This window comes from Lathamus discolor, chromosome 18, assembly GCF_037157495.1.
Source record: "Lathamus discolor isolate bLatDis1 chromosome 18, bLatDis1.hap1, whole genome shotgun sequence".
Lineage (NCBI taxonomy): Eukaryota > Metazoa > Chordata > Aves > Psittaciformes > Psittacidae > Lathamus > Lathamus discolor.
Window position 1 is genome coordinate 887225 of NC_088901.1, and position 19579 is coordinate 906803.

Here is a 19579-nt window from a genome sequence, read left to right on the forward strand (position 1 = left end):
TTGAAAAAAGAGAAGGGGAAAAAAAAGAAAGAGAAAAAAAGAGGAGTCAGGAACATAAATTAAGCCTTCAAATGCATGTGCAGTTCTCTGTGACACAAACTTTGCTCTTGGGGTTTATGATGCTAATAAAATACTATTCACTGCTAACAGCTCTTTCCTTCCTTGCATCTCCGAGTGAGACAAATAAGTGCATGTATTGAAGGAGTTCACATTTTATGTCTCTTTGCATCAATATGGCCCTGCTTTATTGACATTTTTAGGTAGAAACTGGCTAGTCATGCCTGGACTACATTAACTATTATTTATTCTTTGGACTGAGGACCCAAGCCCTCCTTGTTCTAGGTGGTTGTGCATACAAATCAAAACTATTTGTATCCCAGAAGGCCTCTAAATATTATGAGAGACAAGAAGTAAGTTAAAAAGGCCAAGGAGCAGTGAGCCAGTTTGTGTAATGTGTGATGGGGAGCGGCATGCACAGCTGCCATGAGTGCAGCCCCAGCCTGCGATGGGGAAACATCAGGCAAGGGTTCAAGGAGCTGGCACAGAGGTTCCTCCAGGAGAACCTTGCCCACGTGCACAAGGAGCAAACCCCAGTAAATGGTTCTCTGTGTCCCAAACTTGACCAAAGGGCTTGTATTTCTGCTGAGGACCTGTCCAACCAGGCCAGGTTAGAGCTTGGAGCAACCCGATCTAGTGGAAGGTGTCCCTGCATGTGGCAGGGGGTTGGAAGTGGTCCCTTCCAACCCAAACCATTCTGTGACTCTCTTTTGTATGCCCTCAGATTTGAACTGTCAGGTACTTGCAGTTATTGTAAGTGATAAGCAAGAATAATTTTTTATCATCTTAGAAGTAAATCACGTTAGGAATTGAGCAGGACAGCACTGTACTGAGCGTCAGAATCTCGGCACGAGCCCTCGCTGGCTCCATGGAGTGATGCATGTGTGGAGCCATGTGGGGAAACCACAGTGGAAACCCAGTGCAGAAATCACCCCTCCAAATGGAATTAGCCTTCAGGAAGGTCGAGAAAGGGGTTTGTACCCTTCAAGGTATCCTGTGAATCACTGACGATATAACAGCTCAAGCTCTGTACTGAATTTTCTGTCTTTTTAGGGCCTAGACTTGTTTCTGAAAATAGAGCTTTATTCTTCATGTTCACTTCCTAAAGGACATTAACAGGAGGGGGAGAAAATGCCATGAACTGGGACAGTTTGTTACAATATTCACTGCACATCTGGGAGCTCTATTGGTACATAATTGCTGCATAATGCTGTTCACAAGGTACAGCCTCATACACGTCCTCTTGGAAGCTGCTGTTGTGATGCTGTGTAGCCCCTGCTTTGGAAATGGAGCGTGACCTGTCAGCCACGTACACAGCTCACAGAGTGGAAAACTCTTGGTTCCTTCTCTTTGCTCCATGAGGTCTTGGCCAGGCTGCTGTTGTGCAAGTGTTTGAGGCTCTAAAAGCCTCATTGCTCCCAAATCCACTGCTCAGCAGAGGGAAGTGCATTGTTCAAGTCCTAAAGGTAATTCTGTGCTGGGACTGAATGTGTAGCTCTCTGCAAGGCTGTGACACCGGGAGTTGGTTGGGGGGGGGGGGTACCTTCATGCAGCCTGTGCTCCACTTGCTAGTGACAGGGAGACACAGCACGTTTTGGACATCAGTGTCTGGCAATGGGTGAATACAAGTTTAGAGCAGCAGTGATTGAGTAAACAGCTACCATGTTAACTTGGAAGTGGTGTACACGCGGCAGCGATGATAAATTGCAGTGAATCTGTGATCTGGAGCCATCAAATTTCCTTCCTGTCTCTCTCAACCTTGGGACAAATTAAATCAAATTCTGCTGTGAGGCCTGAAGTCATAAAGTGTGTGTGCTGTAACAGTATATTCTGCCGAGCAGTCAGAACTCCCTGGTAGTAATTACTTCATTCCCTAAATTAAACAAATGATGTGATATCTCGATGCAGGGGGAAGCCACCCAGGAGTGGATAAAGGATGCAGAGATGTTCCTGTCAGTGAGCACCTAAACTCTCCATGCTAATTTGCTGTGGAGAGCAATAATCTGTTCTGAAGCTGCCTCTATTCCTGAGCGATATCATCCCAACTATGAGCATCGTTAATAGGACTGCTTGAACGATGCATCCAGACAGTAACCACTTGTGTGCTGAGTGGGGTGGCCGCTCCAGGTCCTTCTTTCCATTAGCTCTCCTCTTCTGGAGTGAAAGTGTCTTTCCAAGAGAGCCAGGCCTAGGCTGGGAGCAGCAGCTGCTGGAGGCTGCCGCTCCCAGGTTGTTCCAATGATTCATTATCCCATTTAGAGACAAAACCACAAGCGTTATTTGGAATTCAAATCTGGCTGCCTTTAATTCCCACTCAAAGATTCTCTCTCTGCTCAGCTCTGCGAGATTAAAGAGCTCCCGGTATCTGATAGTTTCTTCCTGTGAAAGTGCTTGTGCACTGTAACCAAATTATATTTTGAGTTTCTTGCTGATAAGTGAAAGAGATTAATCTGTTCGGAGTCTTCCTGCTGAGGCGTTGGGCTCCACGACTCTGAGGCACGCGTCTGCCTCCCCAGGTTCCCATCTCCATGTTTGTGTCTTCCAGCAGCCCACACATACTGCAAATGGGTGCAGTGCTGTTAAGCTGAGCTCAGGAGCAGCCCAGGGTGCTGGTTTCGGGTGCCCATGCTGGGCCCAGGACATCACAGCAGGATGTCAGAGAACCCAGCTGCTTGCATCTGGCTGCTGGGGGTGAGCCCTGTGAGAAGCAGTTGTAGTGTTTGAAATGAGACTGCATTTACAGCAGCACCTTTCTAATGCAAAGCTGTTATTAATGAGTCTGGGGGAAACCAGGCAGAGAGCTCCTCATATGTCTTGATTTGAAAGGCTTTTTCGCTGTCCCTGTGTCTCAACTTGGATCTGTCATTTTATTTTCCCCTCTCCTGTTTCTTTCCTTTCTGGTGGAAGATGGGGAGCAGGTACTGTGAACAAGGTGCTAAATACGCACCTGATTTATTGTCTGCATTATTTTACTGAGGCAGGTGTGTTTAGTTTTACCCTCCAGGCAGTCGGGGCATGTTTTATTCAGTCCAGCTCTCTGAGATAGGTCCTGCAGCAGGAGCAGGGTGCTCCTGACCCCAGGGTGCTCCTCCGCCTAGCTGCTGCCATGACTGTTTTGTCCAGCTTACTAAATCCAAAGCGAAGCTTTCAAGGATCTTGAAGAACTCTTTTTTATGAAGACCACAAAAGGGCCAAGAATTGGGGCTGGGTTTAGAAAAGATCGAATATTAAAATGCGAAACAGGAAAGAGAGGCGAGGTGGCCAGGGAAGTTGCTCTTGCAGTGCGATGCTCAGCTCATTAGTGCTCTGTGCCCTCAGCAGCGTTGCACACTTGCTCTGGTATTAAACTTAATTTATACTGTAGAAAACCAGGGGGAGGGTGTATAAAGAAAAAGCAAAAGCTCCATCCTGCCAGATGCTGAGTGCTTGTGAAGTGCTGAGTTGGCAGAAGTCAGAGCTGCTCAGCACCTCTCAACCCTCCTCCTCTTGCTTTATTGTCAGTCAGTCTGCAGAGCTGGCTGTAAAACAGCACAGGAGATTTCCAGCGGAATGAAAGTCACGTCCAAATGTTAAGATACAGATACTTCACTGTACAGGGTCATTCCAGAAGGTGAAATGCTGATTTGTCATCAACCCTATGGAGAAGGGTAAAAAGGACGTTATTGTAGATGAATACGAAGCTCCTGCACCGGAAGGATGGAGGTGGTGGAGGGAATAGCCCAAGAGATACAGCCACAAAACATCCCTTTGTGCTGCCCCAGCTCTGTTTGCACTCACTGCTCCATGGGTTGTGTCAGCATCGCTCTAGGAGTGAGCAGGCTTTTGAAGGAGCATTCAGACCTTAAAGTCATCACTCAGCCTTACTGCCATGCGTCTGGCCCGACACTTGCTGCCCATATTTGTAATGCAGAGCAGCAGCCAGCATCTCCTGGGAGGTTTTAAAGCTGAGAGTAAACTGTAGGTACATAATGCTGCAGCATATATAAGGCAAAGAAAAGTGGGGGGGGTGTTCGCTGCCAGCTCCCTCTGTACCTGCATGGGAAGAGGTAATCTTCTTCCGAAGGGTTACGTGTGTCTCAGTTGGTCTTGGGGATATGCAGCACGTGGTAGACGATGCCCAGCTCTCCTGGGAATGGTACCTGGGAGATAAAAGCGCTTCTGGACAAAAGGTGCCTCGTGCTTTGAATGTGATCCTTTAAAACCAGAAAGTTAGGCAGCAAGGTGAGTTTTACAGTCTCACAGTGCTCCAGGAGGCACCTCGTGCCTATAAACAAATCCCCCCCATCTCTCCCGTACACCATAAAATCCTTCAGTAATGATCATCATGACAACTATAAATCTGTTGTTTCCGTTCTCTGTGATTTATTGAGCTGGTGGAAGAGGTGGGGCTGCTCTTTTGATTGGGATGATCAAATGTTTGCAGAGGCAGAATACAATCTGCATTCCTCCAAGGCCTCTTTTGTACACTGAATCATGAATACATTTCCTTTCCCATTAGCAGTTTAACGTTGTAGGGCACGGAACCACTTCTTCAACGTGGATTTGTTTTGAAGTGAAGGCCTGGCTCTATGGGAGGGAACGCAGGAGCCCTTGCAGCCGTGGGAAAGCTGACGGGAGCCTTCCCCCTGGATTTCATTAGTTTTGCAAGCTGAGGGGTTTGTTCCTAACGGGGATGAAGCTCCACTGCAGAAGGCCAGAAGCCTCCCTGAAGCAGCAGTTTCCTTCTCTCGACAGCTCTGATAGAGATAATCAACTGTCCCGTCCTCCTGAGCTGCTGCCCACGTGCCTCGGGTAACGGGGAGCAGGGGCAGTCGAGCAGGCACAGTGTGTATGGGACAGCCGAGAACAGACTTTGGTCCAGAGAGGAAAGAGGATGAAGGAAGCAAATCCTTTGTGTCTGTCATGTGCTGGATGCGCCAGGCACACGCAGGGAGGAGATGAATGATGCACGGGGCGAGCATGGATTTTAGCCTTGCGCTGTCTGGCCATTTCTCTGTGTTAAATAGTTCTCGTTGTTTCTGCTGAGCTCACAGCCTGCACGGGTACTCTGGAGAATCTGTGTTTAATGGTGGCAAATGTGTAATCGAATACAATTAATGCTGGTAATTGTAGTAACCAGCGCGCCGTTGTAATTGACCTAAATGTGTCTTACTAATTAGAACAACTACAGTTCAGAAATCGTTCTCAGGCTAGAAGCAGCACTTCATATTGCGAAACCCAGTCTGTGACGCAGCTCGGTGTTAACACGCCAGCGTCCCAGAGCAGGTTTTATTTTGGCATTGGATTTGTTTGCGTTTTCTGGGAATAATAGAGCTGGATGGACCTAAGGAACCATTCCCAAATGTTGCAGGTTTATCTCGTGCTGTTGAATGCTCACCTCTCTATCTGTTCACAAGGGATGTGACCTTTCTTCAACACAGATGTCACCCGGTCACGCTTCCAGCACAGGCAACGCGTCTGAATTCATTTGCTTAAACGATCCAGGATCTTTCGCCTAAGGACAGCCGTAAACCCTCCTCCATCTTACATCCATGTCGTCATTCGTACTCCTGCAAAATGAATGTGAAACACTTCAGGGAAGTGAAGTCAAATGAGAATTTCTTCTTGCGAGTTTATTTCTGATTTATGCATTGAGAGGAATTGTTGGGGGTTGTGCAAAGCAGAACCAGCCCAGGCCCAAAGCCTCTGTGTCTGTGAATCCGCCTCTTCCAGAAGCTCCACTGAGACACCTCAGTCCACCATACGGGAGGTGTGAGCAGGCGGCTCGCGGAAGGGCTGGGGGGTTTGTGAGTGATGGCAGCCCTGCTGGGGTTTGATGTTAAACACTGTGCAAGTGCTTCGCTGGACCAGAGCCAGGGCGCTGACTCCTGCAGCCTTGCTCCTGTGCGGTGTCCTCAGCCCCACGGACCTGCCCAGGTACCCACTGGAGGAAGCAGCACTTCACCATCACGGCCTCTGTGCGTGGAGCTCATCTTGACAGTGCTGCCACATGCACCGGCTCAGAAGGAGATGCTGTGAGCCAGATCCCGATGGTGTTAAGAGAGTTCCGCAGCTGGAGGTAGAGCTGATGGGACAGCGCCAGCTGAGGGTGGCTGTTTGCCGGAGAGATTGACTGTGCTGCAGGGCAGCAGGTCCCCAGCAGAGCAGTGCCACCGCAGCCATCCCTCACCCAGCAGCTCTCTGCAGCACTGGATGGCTCCCCCAGCAGAAAATCACAGCCCCTTCCTTCCCTTCAAGGGCTGGCTGAGGGGAGAGCAGCCCACGCTCACACACAAGACCCTGGGAGCGCTGGGTGATGCGACTCCAGTTGCCAGGGAGGCAGAGGTTGACTTTGCAGGCGAATCAAAAGAGAGCAGTTAAAGGCCTTGACAGTTGGCTGCCCAAAGCGACCACAAACATGTGTCTCGCCCTGGTAGGTCTCATCAACACAACTCAAATGTCATCTGATCCTGACAAGTGAGGGAGAGGAGAAGGAGACTGTCCTGGCTGGAAAATAATGAGCGTGCTGCAGGGAGGGAGGGAGCAGAGGCCAGTCCCGGGCGGGTTGTGTCCGGTTCGTGTTCCTGCTCTCCCACTGTTTGTCCAAAGGTACTAATCCGGGGGGTTAAAAACATGCCAGTTTTGCAGCAGCACTGGTACTCCCCTGTGCCAGGCTCTGTAATTTATATATGGGAGGAGAAGGCACCAGCCCCTAAAGTAGCTGCTGTGCAACCAGCAAAGGCTCGACACAAGCCACTAAGCACTGATCCAGATAGGCTTTAGGAGATAGAAGTTCAATTCCCAAATTTAACATGCACTCCTCTGTGTGATCTCTGGGCAGTTCTCTTAATCCCTTTGTGCCTTAGTTCTCCAGCTTAAAGCGTATTAGAGATGGTTTAGGTAGAGCTGATCCTGCACTGGGAGGATGGGTTGCGTACAAGACGGAGTGGGAACAGCCACATCAGAGGGGCAGCAGCCTGCATGGACTCGTACCCAGCTAGAAATCCAGCTGGATGCCAGAACCAATTCCTTGTGTGCAGCAGTCAGCGCAGTGAGGTGCCATCTCCCTGCTGGCACTGCCTGGAGCTGATCATTAGCAGTGCCCCTGCATCATCTCCCCCTGGCCAGGTTTGCTCCTGCCTGTGGGATTCAGCAGCAGGTCCAGCTCAAGGCGGCTGCACTGGGCTCGCTCTGTGTTTCCTCTCACCACACACCCTCACTTACCTTTTTCACTTCTAATACCAGGCTGAGGCTGAAGCACAAGCACAAAGGAACGTGCGTACAGGACAAAGCACGGGGCACCCTCTCTCTTCCAGCTCAGGGCTTTGTTAAACCCTCTTCACATCTCTGCACACAGCTGAATAATGGTGCTCTCTCCCATAGAAATGTGTACTGCTTCCTCACTGCATTAAGCATTGGCTTCAAGTGAATTTCTTTCACAAGCAGGACTAATAAAAGGACTAAAATCTGCCAGATTCCACTTGACAAATGGCTCAAAAGAGGACATCTTCTGAATACTTTTAGCGTTTGCAGTGATTGATCAGGTGGGCTTAGAAACAGTTGACCTGTTGAGGATTTTCAGAGGGGGGATGATGGAGGGATGATAATGCTCCTTTCTTCTTGATCACTGTAATTTTTGCTTTTCTGCAGATGATATAGGCAGTGTCCAGAAATCACCACCTGTGTTTTGGAACTAGCCCAGGAATACAATTTAAATCCACGCATACTGACTGCGCGTCTATCTGTCAATTCACTATTCATCTTAGTCACATGCTGGGCATCAGATGACACGTGCTGTGATTGCTGCTGGAGACGTGGAGAGAGAGAGTCCTGCCTCAAAGTGCTTTATGGTCCGGAAGGAAGGTCACACAACAGCTCGGATCAGAGCCTGGCATCCGTCACTACAGCCGGCTCCAGCACGGGGCTGTCTGCAGCCTGGCACTTACTCTTCATTTAAACTGTGTCAGTCTCTCCTGCAAAAGCTCACAACGCCCGTGCTCAAAGGTGGATGAAGTTTTGCTTAGCTGGAGCAGGCAGGAGAACCTTCTGGAGCAGGGAGCTGCTCCTGCTTGGCACATCCAGCACGCAGCTCTAGGCAACGCGGGCTGGCAAAGCTGCAAGAGCCAAACTGGGTGGCGTAACTGGAGAACTGGAGAGGCCAAAGGATGAAGGGACAGACCCTGCCTCTGATCTCAGGCAAGTCACCTCCTCCTAAGAAAGCCGCGTTTCCCTCTGTCAATAAAAACCAGAGTATTGTCCTCCCACAGTACTGAGTGCTTTGAGATCCCTGAACATCCAGGGGATCTGTGCTAGCTCCTCTCGGCCAGACAAGGTGAAGCAGGGACAGAGGCACAGGGTCTGGACGTTAACTGCTGGAGTCATCCCATAGATTTATCTCGTCAAACACATTTTCAGGCCCTGGTGACAGTTGTTTTCACCTAGGTAACAAAAATGCATTCATTAAAAGGAGCCGCACCGTGACCACGTCAGGAACGAGTCCTTTCCCTGCTGAGGATTTCAGACACTTCATCTCCCTGGGGATCACGGGAAACCAGGCGTGTGCTGAGGCCAGACTGTCAGGTGGAAGAATCGATGGCTCTTCCTTGCGCTGTCTGTGCAGGTGAATGCTCTCTTGTTTAATTGATGTCCTATTTACTGCTGAAGTGTCGCCCTTTTTTTCTTCTCTGTTTCTTGCTTCTCTGCCCAGGAGCCAGGTTTTGGTTCAAGGATTGGCCATGAGAGATCAGCAAACAAGCTGAGAACAGTTGCTCCGGAACGTGTTTGAAATCAGACGGCTCTTCCTGACCTGGGTCTTGGCTCCCTCCCTCCCAGCAGCTTTCCCTGAGTGCCTTAGGAGACTTAGTGGAGACTTGGTGGAGGTGGATTTTCCCAGCGAGCCAGGAGCGCAGCTGCCTGATTTATCATTGTGTGCAGTAGATAAAAGCAATTTCATGTTATACTCTGAAACCCCTTGTTCATTTTATGAATAACTGCTGTAAGCATCGCTTCAGAAGCTTATTCAGCAAAGTGAAGGAGAAGGGATACACATGGGATGTCCAGGAGAAAAAAGGGAGACCGAATCCTGTCTGCAAGTTGGATGCCTGGGGGTATTTCTGTAACTCATCCTGGTGGGCTGGTGCGCAGGAAGAGCAGAGCAGGAGCTGGAACTGCACCTGGCACAAAGCCACTTTTGCAGCCTTTCTGATGCTTTAAAGCACGGCGCTGTGGAAGCAAGGCAGCTGGAGCATGTTCTCCACTTCCAGCTGTTCTACATCCTTGCAGAGCCCTGCAGGAGCTGTTAAGGTAAGATGTGACTGGAGTTCATTTAGCCTTCTGCAAGCTTTGAGCAGCTCCTTTCAGCCTCCTTTCCTCCGCAGGAGACTGGCCCTGAGATTTGGAGGCTTTAGGTCCATGCAGAGCATCTGGAAGATGGGCAAGAGGAAGCTCACCCATGCCATCACCAAGGACAAGTACCAAGAGAACCGGCCACATTTAAAGGCTCTAGAGGAAAACCACCTCTTCCAGGGGGTAAAGTCCTGCGTTATGACTTCCCCGGGGGAGCTTGAGGTGACTTTCCAGGGAGTTCTGACCCAAGATGGCACATGAAGTGTTTGCTCCTTGAGGAGCTGAGTAATGCACTGAGTGCAAGACAGCTCCTGCTGCTTCCCATCCGATGGGAATTAATGGTGCTTGTGTTGGAACAGACCCAGGCTGAGGGCGGGCTGACTTCTCGTACATTGATTAGGGCTTAAGCTTCAAGAACGTACAATCGAACTGAACTTCTCCATAAAGCCTGAGCCAGGAATGATGTATTGGTCAGGGAGAGCTGCACCGAGATCTGTCCCTTGAACAAGAACTGAGCTAGGGCTGAGCTGTTGCACCTGAACAGTATTGGTGCCGCAGTGCTCTCACTGGTGCAAATGGAGACACGTGGGGTAGCATGGAGATTTGTGAACCTGGCATTCACAGCCTACCTCAGATCAATGCCAGAGTGTGTATCACTGATGAACCGCATTGGCTTAGGCTGGGGCTTCGCAGCGCACGGGGTTCGGGTCAGTAAAACGTCTTCCCAAGGTTTTTCTTCCCCAACTTTCTGCTCTGGGTAAGGAGCTGGAGGTGTCAGGCAGGGGCTGTCAGACCACAGAGCCACAGCGTCACCCCTGAGCACGGACCTGCCCCTCTGTGCCAGAGCTGCATGTCTGCAGATGCTGTGAAAGGGAGGTCGGCACTAAGCTGCCTGAAGGCCCTCCTTGGGTTGCTCTTGTCATTGGCACATGCTTAAAGAGATGCATTTAATTTAAGAGATTGACCCTTTAAAGCCAAGAGCCATCCCAGTGCTTGCTGCTCTTGCCCTGAGGAGCCCTGATGGCAAAGCTCCTGCTGCACAGGCGGGAGAAGCCAACTGAGCATTCCATAGAGCTGAGCTGAACTCATCCCTTGTCTTCTCACAGAGCATTGATCACATCCCTGCTTCAGCGGTGCAGACCTGCCCACAGCCCCATTACTTATTGCTTAACAAGTGCATTAGTGTAAATCAGGAGGCATGTTTCAATTATCTAATAGAAGAATTATTGATCCCCACTCTCATTCTGAATGTTCAAATGTTCCAGCAGGAGAAACAATATTTGTATTTGCTATAAAAAGGTCTGAAGTGTGTTTTTATGTCTCAATTCGATTGTGCTACTTAGAAAGCCATTGCAAGATGCTTTTGTGGAAGCAGCTGTGGCCCAAACGGGGTCCACAGCCTGGGTTCTGCTGCTGGGATGCTGGTTCTGCTTGTGGTCAGTGGTTTGTGCAGCAATGAGAGCACTAGATGACATTCCATCCTTTAGGATGTTGTGCAGGGGAGCCCAGGGCTTCACCTTTAACTCGTCGTGCACTGAAAAGAGTAGTGGTTCTTCAAAATGCCGAATTTAGTGTAAGTACATTAAATCGTAACCATTTTCTTCCCTTCTCTGCACTGTGGATCTGAAAGTTGGGGGGAGGAAGGGGACTTGTGCTTCTTGAAGCCATGACGTGAGTGCGAGGAGCCTTAGGCGCGTGGCTGATAAAGCAAGCATGCTGCAGGAGAGTTAATACAATAGTGGAGTTATCCTAAACCTTCTGGCTTTTAGTCCATTGTCCTTTGGTAACTGTGTAAAATGCAATTGAAGGATGTTCCTATTTCCCTTTGATATAAAACATGGGGCTATTTTAGAAACTTAAAACCCATTCCAGGCTCTTCTCAGCACTTCTTTTTAAAGCAGCTCAGCTCAGCTGTCAGTCCCTAGCTCCACTTCAATTAAAATAGCTTTGTAGCCTTCACTGACAAGCAAACATCTACAGTAAGTTGCAAACTGTAGAGCAATTCTTCTCAGCTTAAGAAAGATGCCAAATAAAATGTCACTTGCCACCTCTCTGCGAGAGCTCGCTATACTTAAGAATGAATACCCAAATAAAGTTGTCACCTGGGAAGTTGCCGATAACCTTTTTGTGGGACAAGAAGCCTGGACGAGCCATAATAGCAGTTGTCAGCGCACTTCGTGCAGTCCCAAACCGTTGCCTGAGACTCCGTGGCCCTGATGGGTTTGTCTTGCAGTGGGACTGTTTGAGCATTTCATTGTCAGACCAGGATTTCCCTGCTGATACGAGGCACCTGATGAACCTGTCACTGCTTTCATGTTCTGTTTATTGAATACCTGAAAACACCCTCAGCAAGCAAATAAGATAAACCCAGAGCAAACATGTGCAGAGCAGCAAAATCCTGCTGCAGGTTTATTACTGTCACCGCTATTAATAAGTTTCTTTCCTTAGGCTGGCTGTTTCCTGTTGTGTTTTTCAGTGTTTAAAGCTTTTAAAGTCCCCTGAAGGTCTTAAGTTAGGGGAGGTAAATCTCTTCTCACCCTGTTTTGGGGGTCTTTAAGGAAATCTGTGCAGCTCCAGCCGGTGCCAAGCGTGCTGCCTCCCAGGCGATGCTCGCAGTCTTCTGCACAGGTTTAATACTTGCGAGGGCTCCAGCAGCAGTTTCCCAGCTCCTTCCTTCCCCACCCCTGGTTCATGCTGCTCCAGTTCATAACCCTGCCGGAGCTTCTTCTACACCCCTTTATTGAGCGCAGCATCCTCTCCTGAGCTCGCAGCGTTGTTGGTCTCTCCAGGAGGGAAGCACAAAGAGAGGACAGCGGTTGTATTTTCCCTCTCCTGTTTACACACTGGTTTAATTAGGAGGGTGCTTTTGATTAGCTAAAGGGAAAAAAGCTCTGTCAAAATTAATTCCTCTCCCGAAATTTGCTCTGTGCAAAGTTTGGGTGGTTTGTTGGGAGCTGGAATGTGGGCAGTGGAGTGAAAGAAATCAATTTTCCTACCAGGTCTAATCATGACCAGTGTGAAATTAAGTTGTCTCACAGTACCCCTAATATGCATGTCTAAGTGCATGTTCAACTGTTTGCTGAGGCAATTTGCAGGAACCTGGTTCTTTTCCATCCCTTGCACTTGAACCAGACTCCCTTGTTATAAAACACTTACGGGCAAACCACGACGTGACATGTTGACACCGGGGAGGTACTGAAGTTTCAGAGGAGAGGAGGAGGGCATGTAATAGCAATATAAACTGTTATGAATCAAGAAGCTATTTATGAGCCATTTACTTGCTTAGCCCTAAAAATAGCTAGGGCTGTATGTGAAGATAAGTCTGTGATTGAAATCAAGCCGTAGACATGATGTAATGGGGAAGGGGGGGCACAAAGACAGATGTAATCAGTTATTCTATGAATAGACCCGCTGTCCTCTCCGTGGATGGGGCAAGAGGCTCTTGCTGCCAGGTAATGCATGGGTGAATGTGGCTGGAGGAACTGCCTAGGGGTGCACCAGAGTTCGCTGCCAGGCTGAAGGCAACAGGAACACCTCCAATCCCCAGCCGTTGCCACCGGGCTGGAGTCTCCTGGCTGTTGCTGTCCTCAGGGATGCAGCACTTCTGCCACAATAGGATGCTTTGCTTCCAAATGCCATCTCTCTCCCAGCTGTAAGCCCAGGAGTTCATCCTGGGGATGTGTGGACGGATGTGCTGTGTTGTCAGTAGCATGCGGGTGCCCAGGGGGTCAAGCTGAGCTGCCCTGTCAACACTGGTGTACATACCTACACAGCAGGGCTGTACTCAAGAGGGCCACGGGGCTTTCAGTGGAGTTACAAGTCTCTCCTTACCCAGACTTAACTGCTGAGTTGTGCTTGCTGGAAAGAGCTGTCTGCAGTGTAGCCCCTTTGATCTCCTGCTTCCATCTGGAATTGTATTCCTCTTGCAGTGCTTAGCAGTTTAACTCAATAGGTAGCATCCTCCCTGTGACCCGCTGTGCTCCTTCGGGTCCCTCACTGTCAGTGCACATGTGTATAAGGTGACCAGCTCTGCCTGTGGACGGGGGGATTTGCCCAGTGACACTTGGACTGTTTTCTTAGAGAGGTGAGAAACGCAACCATGCTCTTGCCACAGCACCATTAAATAAATCCACTGCTACCAGTAAGTCTTAAACCCTGTAAAACACAGCTCCTCTGTCCTGCTGCGTTTGCAAAGAAGTGGTTTCACACAAAAGGGTCCAGGTGTGCGTTTGTGCCGGAATGGCTCGTGAGGACTTGTTGGAAGGGCTGTTGAAATGCTTTGGCAGATGTGCTCCTGGTCTGGGGGATCTTGCTGCAGGGAATGCAGTCTCTGAACAGGGTGATGCAGAATAACGTGGGCTGAGAGCCGCAGGCGCTTTGGGTAGGGGAGGGACGGTCTGGATTGTGACTCAGCTGGCAAAGAGCATCCCCTGTGTGCTGTGTGCTGTGGCCTCGCTGGTGCTGGAGCCGATCCTTTGCATGGGCTGCGCGGGCAGCCCTGGCCCATCTGCTTTTCCTGTCTTAAGCACAGCAAAAGCAGGGTGCTGCATGCTGGTTTCTTTTGGAATCAGGGGAGCTCAACACCCCTGTGGCTGTGGAGAGGGAGCGGGAGGGGAGGCTGAGCTGTGGTGCTGTGGTGCGAGATGGGATTTATGGCTTGTGACTCGTTTTCAAGTTAGAATCATTGATTTTTATATTTTTGCCCAGTTTTTCTCTTTGAAATGCAGTAAATCCCCTGAAGCACCTGGTTTCCCAGGGATCCAGGGCCATTCCCCTCTCGTGCTGTGGAGCTGTGCTGGATGCTCTGCAGCCAGAAGTGCTGGAGGTGGCTGAACACTGGAGCTGCAGGGAGCACACGGGTTCTCCGAAGAGTCTTTAGATTCAGTTTTTCTCCTCACAGCCCTCCCATTTTCCCCGCAGCGATTCATGATCCATCAGGAAGGAAACCCATGCTTTGTTTCTGAGCTTTCTTTGTTAATGCCAAAACAGTTCTGTTTGTGCTGCCTATTCCAATACAAAAGGAAATGAATTCTTTCTGTGTAAACCTGCAGATATTTGCCCTGAAAGAGCTGTTTTGATACTGTTTGAAAGGTTGCAGAAAGTTCTGTTGGTAGGTGCTAAAGCCACAAAGTGCTTTTGGGCTGGAAAAGGCTACTTGTGATGAATTCTGCTTCCTCCTGCCTTTACAAAGTTAATATGCCAGGCACAGCATTGAATTTGGGGGAGAGAGCTTTGACACTGCCTATCTCTTACCCTCTCTGAATAATGGATGGTTGGGAGACCTGGTTCAGTTGTTAGCTCTCCTGCTAAGTCACATACCATCTGTGATACTAGATATAAATGGGAATAGCAACATTTTGCTCTCCAAAACGGGAGCTGAAGATTGATTAATACTTGCGAGCTGATCAGAGAGCTGATGCAACGCGCTGCGGGCAAACAGATACCGACAGTTAGAAACTGGATGTCTACCTGGGGATGACAGGGTAGTTGTGGACCTCCCAGGCTTATCCCTGATCCCTGTCCAGTGTGAGAGCATACATCAGAGAACCTTGCTGGGCCGTGCGTGAGGGCAAAAGAAGACGATGAATACATGTATATTTTAAAAGCACAATTACTAGTTCAAAATCAGAATGAGATGAATTAAACCCTTCATATGGGAAGGAATGCAGGCTATTACTGCTCCTTAAAGAAAGGAAGAAGTATTCTGAACCGAAATAGTGCCTTTAGAGCTCTTGATGAATATTCTCCTGCAATTACTCAACTCTGTTATAGTTTTTCAAACATTTTTAGATCCTGCAAGAGAAATGCTGTTTATCACCTCTAATTTCCACAACTGGGTCTGAAAACTAATTAGTAAAATAGACTGTGCCATATGCTTCCTTGGTATGTGCTCCTGCTAGAACTAGTTCTATTTTAAGTTGGTTTTTTTCCTTTGTAAAATAGCTATTGCTTCTAAAATGACTCGATTCTACCTGTTGTTGGGTTATTGTGCGTCGTATTCCGCTCCTTATGTATCTGCATCTCTTCTTGGCATAAAGATTACCTGAGAGGAAGGAAACATAAAACAAAACTTAATCCTTGCCATTCTTCCTGCACAAACGTGTCTGGGTTCTATTCCTGGGGGCAGCTATTACAGAGAACGTAGCAGAGTTTGCAGTAAGAAAACAGCTCCTCACCCAAGGAAGCTTCCTCCATGGAGAGGGAACAGGAAAACGGGACTCAGAGTCCCTCTGTCCCCTCAGCCCTGAAAACAGGGATGTTACAGACTGAATCCTGGGCTGGGGAGGCTGGGGAGCTGCTGTAAGTCAGCCAGGGCTGTGTTCATGGCTATTGGATTGACCGAAAATGCTGGCTTTTGGTGGGTTCTGACACTCCTCGGAGCAGGACGGGATGGATGCTTTGGCCATGCCAAAGGATGTTTTGACGGAGCCTGCAGTGTTCAGTGATGCTCCATGGTAGAGATTTCCCCTAATACTCCGCTTAAATTTTCCACCACTCATTTTAATATTGTTATTCCTGTTTCTATGCTAAACAACTCTTCTTCCCTGCTGGTTCATGTCCTCATTGCGTCTGCTTTCTGGAAGAAAGCCTCTGCTTGAGAGCGAAATGCTATCCTTAATGTAAACTCAGCGCTGAAAACTTTCCAGTCCCGCTTTCCAGCATGGGTGATGCTTCCCGGAGTTTGACTCCCAGCTGCACTGAGGGTTGTTTTCCAGCCCATGGGGAAGGAATTGCAACGCTGTGGATGAGTAAGTGCTGACTTGTCAGCAGTGGAGTGAGCAGCGCTTCCCTTCTGAAATGGGGAACTGCAGTGAACTTGGCAGGAGAGCCATTATCGGGTGGCTGTTCCTTTGCCCTGGCTTTGTGGATCTAAATCCTGATTCCTTGTTCCATTTTTCATGCATTATTTCTTTTCCTGTCCCATTCAAAAGAACAAAAAGGGGTTGTGAGCCTTCTGAGCTTGGGATTTAAGAGGTTTTGCTTGGTGATGGCATTGCTGATTTCTTCCCCTCCCTTTGCATCAAAAATAGCTTTTCCTTTTACCTGTGGACATGAAGGGGAAGAGGGGAAGGACTGCAGTGGTGGTGAAAGCTGGAGGAGGTTTAACCTGAAGTAGTGATTGAAGTGATTTTATTGTTTGAGCTTTCTGAGGGTCATCCCAACTCCTCAATAAGCTCTTGCGGTCTCTGCTTGGCCTTCCCCACCAGCTGAAGGTGCAGTGAAGTGATGGGTTCTGTACAGGCTGTGCAGTCGTTGCCTCCCCGGTTCGTTCCCCTCTCCCTCCCTCTCCAGCTGCTCTCATTTCCATTGGGAATATATATGGGATGAGAGGCATACAAGGGAGCAGGCAGGAGTTATGGCCAGCAGACAGCATTTAGTACAGATGTGCAGAGCAGCAAGTATCGGTTGCCAGCAAACCCTCAGGAGGTATCCATCACAAGAGAAAGTTGTCAGCAATTCATTTTCAGAGGGCTAAACATCACCCATTTTTTAATGGAAGGGGAGTCTGAGGGACCACGGAGAGAATAAATCAGCTGGACTCACGGGAGGTTTATAGCCACTTTCCAGAGCATTCTTTCTGTCACTTCCTGATCACTTTCCGTGATTCTTCTCCTTTGCAACAAGTGAAACATTAACCACTGCAACAAAGCTGCTTAATCAGGCAAGGCTTAAACAGATGAACAGCGTTGAAAGTGGCTTTTCTTTGTGAGGTTCCTTCCCCAAAGAAGGACACCAAACACTCAGGTGCAGGTCTGGTTGATCTTGTAGGTGACGTTTGGGTGCCACAGTGAGGGGTGGGCAGCATAGAGAAGAGCCCTTTTCCTTTCTTTCCCCTGGCTATGATGGGTGGATAGGGGAGGTTTGCTGACCGGGTTGAGACTCTTCTCAAACTAGCTTATGGGTTTGCTTGCTTTCTTTGCAGCTTGCTCTAACACGGTAGCCACAGAGCAGTGAGGGAATCCAGGCTCTTCACTGCAGAGACAGCACTGATTTAATGGTGGTTCAGGGTTGTAGCTGAATCGCTGATGTTTTAATGAGTCTGTGTTAGGAAAGGACGGATTTTATCCTTTCTGCAGACCCTCAGTTCGTCAAAGCATTTCAGCATTTGGTTGAACATATTGAAGTCCAGCACTAATGAAGGCAGGCTGAGAAAGTTCAAGCTGTTCAGCCTGGAGAAGAGAAGGCTGCGTGGAGACCTCAGAGCAGCCTTCCAGTACCTGAAGGGGGCCTATGATTCTATGATTCTATAGGGATGCTGGGGAGTGACTCTTCATCAAGGACTGTAGTGACAGGACAAGGGGCAACGGGTTCAAACTGAAACAGGGGAAGTTTAGATTGGATCTAAGGAGGAAATTCTTTCCTGTTAGGGTGGTGAGGCACTGGAATGGGTTGCCCAGGGAGGTTGTGAGTGCTCCGTCGCTGGCAGTGTTCAAGACCAGGTTGGATGAAGCCTTGTGTGGGATGGTTTAGTGTGAGGTGTCCCTGCCCGTGGCAGGGGGGTTGGAACTGGATGATCTTGAGGTCCTTTCCAACCCGAACTATTCTATGATTCTATGATTCTATGATTCTATTCCATGCTGTGTGTAAATGGCATGTAAGCGTGTGACACCAGATCAGTGCTGCCAAGCACAAACTGACTCTCAGGGTGGTGGCTTTTCATTTCCATTAAGTTTTCCATTTCCATTGCCATTAACTTCATTCTCTTCCCATATTAAAATACCTTCCTCCAACGAAGCACAAATCCTCACGTATTGAGGGTGGCGCGGGCAGCTCCCACCCTTTCTCCCCACTTTGTGTTGCTCTGCTCCTGCAGTGCAAAATGCGATGGGTGGTAAAAGCTCCTGCAAGGCGGCAGCAGCCCCTTCACTGCCATCAGCAGGGCTGCCTTCCCCCAGGTGAGGCAGTGGTCTGGAAAGCTCCGGAGATAAAGAACTTGAGCAGAGTCACTGCCAAAGCCGCACTCTGTCATATTTCTCTTTATTGCCCTTTCCTCCGGGCCGGGCTGGGATCAGTGATGCTGCCATTTGTCTGGTTTAGGTGTTTTGTTTTCCCTTCCTCTGAAAAATGATTCCAGAATGAAACGTTTGTCAGGCCTCGGAGTTCAGCAAGAGGCTCCCTGGGATTCATTTCCTGCCGTGGGGAGGGAGCAGGCGTCTGAAAAACCGCCATTTGATGAAACTTTGCCTTCCCATCAGAAAACGGTTATTTTAGCTCGGCGGTGGGTGTAGGACACAGAGCTGTGTGGGAAAGGCAGCCTATTTATTTGTCAAATGCCTGAAGACTTAAAACCCCAAGCAGCAGTCACAAGCTGAGGAGGCAGAAGTTTTGCTGCACCTGCTTACTTCCTAAACGTTAGGAAGTCCAGGGCAGAAGCAGCAGCAAGTACATTGAGCTTGAGTGAAACACAGGGATGAGCTGAGGTCTGTCGGAGCTTGAGGCCCAGCAGAGGCAGCCTCGAACGGGGCTGGTGCGAAACGGCTTCTTGATTTTAGCATCCTCTCTGTAGTCTCTCAAGGCCTGGATCGAATTGGAGGGGTTGGTTCTGACGCCTGCTGCAATCACAGCTAAATGCTTTCCATGCCAAATCGATGTCAGTAAGGAAGCCTTCGCTGTGCTCTTGTCTCCGTGCTGTGTCTTTAACACTGGTTTCCACTTGTTCCCAGTTGCAAGAGACCCTTCTGCTCCACCACTGCTTCCACTTGGAGCACCTTCCTGTAGCCACCTCCCAGTGATTTTTAGCCTGAAGACGTGTGGGTCTTTCCTGCTCCCACAGTTTGGCCTTCCTCTTCTCCTGCTCGCTTGTCTCTCAACGTCCATAATTGTATCAAAGTACCTGCCGTGATTTCTGGCTCAGCAACAAGAGGAGGGATCCCATCCGGTCTTCCTACCTGGCACCATCGTGGTTTCCTGCTGGAGCTTCCGGAGGAGGAGGCACAATGTGGTGATGAATGCAGGATCCTCTTCCTTGGGGCTGTGCAGGTCCATGACAAGCAAAGGCAAATAGTTTTGTCTCCCTCCATATTAGTGATTGCTGATGGATGATGCACTCTTCCTTTAAGTAACCTCTGCAAGGACTGATGGTGCAAGTGTATGAGTGTGGTTGGTGTGGTTGGAGCTGTGTCAGAGGAGAAGCCACACGATTATTTGCAAGCTCTTCCTGATGTTCTGGAATCCCCAGGTAAACCCCAGCATCCTC

At 49.1% G+C, this 19579-nt stretch overlaps 1 long non-coding RNA gene across 1 annotated transcript; it reads left to right on the forward strand.

The window, feature by feature from the left end:
- Nucleotides 1-8586: 8586 nt before the first annotated feature.
- On the forward strand, nucleotides 8587-10692 carry LOC136023512 (uncharacterized). Its single transcript, XR_010616615.1, has 2 exons — nucleotides 8587-8915; nucleotides 9414-10692. It is a non-coding gene; the product is annotated as an uncharacterized LOC136023512 (long non-coding RNA).
- The last annotated feature ends 8887 nt before the right edge of the window (nucleotides 10693-19579 follow it).